Source organism: Eschscholzia californica, unplaced genomic scaffold, assembly GCF_041429995.1.
Source record: "Eschscholzia californica isolate CP2 unplaced genomic scaffold, dmEscCali1.0.p SCAF_41, whole genome shotgun sequence".
Classification (NCBI taxonomy): Eukaryota; Viridiplantae; Streptophyta; class Magnoliopsida; order Ranunculales; family Papaveraceae; genus Eschscholzia; species Eschscholzia californica.
This window is the reverse complement of record NW_028238463.1, coordinates 35,001-37,500: the sequence shown is the minus strand read 5'-3', so window position 1 is coordinate 37,500 and position 2,500 is coordinate 35,001.

Here is a 2,500-nt window from a genome sequence, read left to right as displayed (position 1 = left end):
GGAGCTCACCCCTCCCCTATATAGTGCAAAGTTATTGTTTTCCCTATTTTCACAAGGAAACATCAAATTTTTAACCAAGCATACTCGGCCTTTGCTCCTTCGTTACTCGTCCAAATCCAACAAACTTGCATTCGTTGGAAAGGTCTTTTCACAAGGATTCTTTTGATATATAATAATAGCGATTCCGATAAATATTTATTTTTTTATGAATTTTTAAGTGAATAAACAATTAAAAATTCAAAAAAAATAGAAAAAAAATATTTTTTTCCCGATTCTTTCTCCAATATTCCTGATAAATACCCACACACCCACATATGGAGAATGGTCGAAAATGCTCGAGTGGATATCGAGATGTCCGACGAAGCACCACTTGGAAGGGCCGAGGCACGGGACGCCCGGGCTGTTGCTCGGGCCGGCACGGGACGCGCATGGGACAGCCCGGGACGGCATGGGACGCCCTCGCTACAGCTCGGGACGGCCAGGTACGCCCGAGACTTGGCTCGGGACGGCCTGGGACGCCCTCGCCATAGCTCGGGACGGCCTGGGACGCCCGAGACTAGGCTCGGGACGGCCTCGGCACAGCTCGGGACGGCCTGGGACGCCCTTGCCACAGCTCGGGACGGCATGGGACGCCCGAGACTTTGCTCGGGACGGCCTGGGACGCCCTTGCCACAGCTCGGGACGGCCTGGGACGCCCGAGACTTTGCTCGGGACGGCCTGGGACGGCCTCGGCACAGCTCGGGACGGCCTGGGACGCCCGAGACTTTGCTCGGGACGGCCTGGGACGTCCGAGACTTTGCTCGGGACGGCCTGGGACGTCCGAGACTTTGCTCGGGACGGCCTGGGACGCCCGAGACTTGGCTCGGGACGGCCTGGGACGCCCTCGCTACAGCTCGGGACGCCCGAGACTTGGCTCGGGACGGCCTGGGACGCCCGAGACTTGGCTCGGGACGGCCTGGGACGCCCGAGACTTGGCTCGGGACGGCCTGGGACGCGCTCGGCACAGCTCGGGACAGGCCGGGACGCCCGAGCCGAGCTTCGGGTCGCACGAAATCTCTTCGTATTCCGACATATTAGAAGCTTCCCATCATGTAGTAGGCCGAGCTTTGCCCTTTGGATGCCCTATGGTGCTTGGCGAGCACTAGGGAACGTGCCAGCACAAGTGCTGTGCACGCTCTGGGGAAGGAGCTCAACCCTCCCCCTTATAGTGCAAAGTTATTGTTTTGCCTATTTTCACAAGGAAACATCAATTTTTTAACCAAGCATACTGGGCCTTTACTCCTTCGTTACTCGTCGGAATCCAGCAAACTTATACTCGTTGGAAAGGCCTTTTCGCAAGGATTTTTTTGATATATTATAATAGCGATTCCGATAAATATTTATTTTTCTATGAATTTTTAAGTGAATAAACACCGGAAAATTCATAAAAAATAGAAAAAAAAATATTTTCTTCCGTTTCTTTTCTCCAATAATTCATAAATAATACCTCAATAGTATAAATGAAGAGAGAGTCGAAATGGCCCGGGTGGGTTTCGAAATGTCCCACGACCCCATAGAATGCACGGGCCAGCCGAGCCAAAGCAGGGGACGCGCATGGGACAGCAGGGGACGCGCACGGGACAGCGTCCCTATGGCTCGGGACGGCATGGGACAGTACGGGACGCCCTTGGTAAAGCTCGGGAATCCCATCGGACGCGCATGGGACGGCCTTGCTAAGGCTCGGGACGGGCTTGCTAAGGCTCGGGACGGATGGGACAGCACGGGACGCGCATCGGACGGCCTTGCTAAGGCTCGGGACGGCATGGAACAGCACGGGACGGCCTTGGTGAGGCTCGGGACGGCATGGGACAGCACGGGACGGCCTTGGTGAGGCTCGGGACGGCATGGGACAGCACGGGACGGCCTTGGTAAGGCTCGGGACGGCATGGGACAGCACGGGACGGCCTTGGTAAGGCTCGGGACGGCATGGGACAGCACGGGACGGCCTTGGTGAGGCACGGGACGGCCTCGGTGAGGCTCGGGACGGCATGGGACAGCACGGGACGGCCTTGCTAAGGCTCGGGATGGCCTGGGACGGCCTTGGTGAGGCTTGGACGGCACGGGACGCGCATGGGACAGCATGTGACGGCCTTGGTAAGGCTGGGCACGGCATGGGACGCACATGGGACACCTTATGGGGATCATCAAGGGACGTTGCACGGGACATTCTTAGCCATGAAGGGCCTTCACATGGGACATCTTAGGAGTCAAGAGCCGGCACATGGGACAATGGAGTTCACACGCACGGAACACTTCGGCTACTTCCGTTCGGAACGTCGTGGGATCTTTATGTCCCCATTAGCACCGACGCATCAACATGCTAGGAAGCTAGGTCCGAACTTCTCGAAGTGTCGATGGCACTTGGACGGATACGCATCCGATCCGATGTTATGATGATGTACTTTCTCCGATATCGATGTCGGGGTGTATTCCGATGTTATGATGTACTTTCTCCGAGATC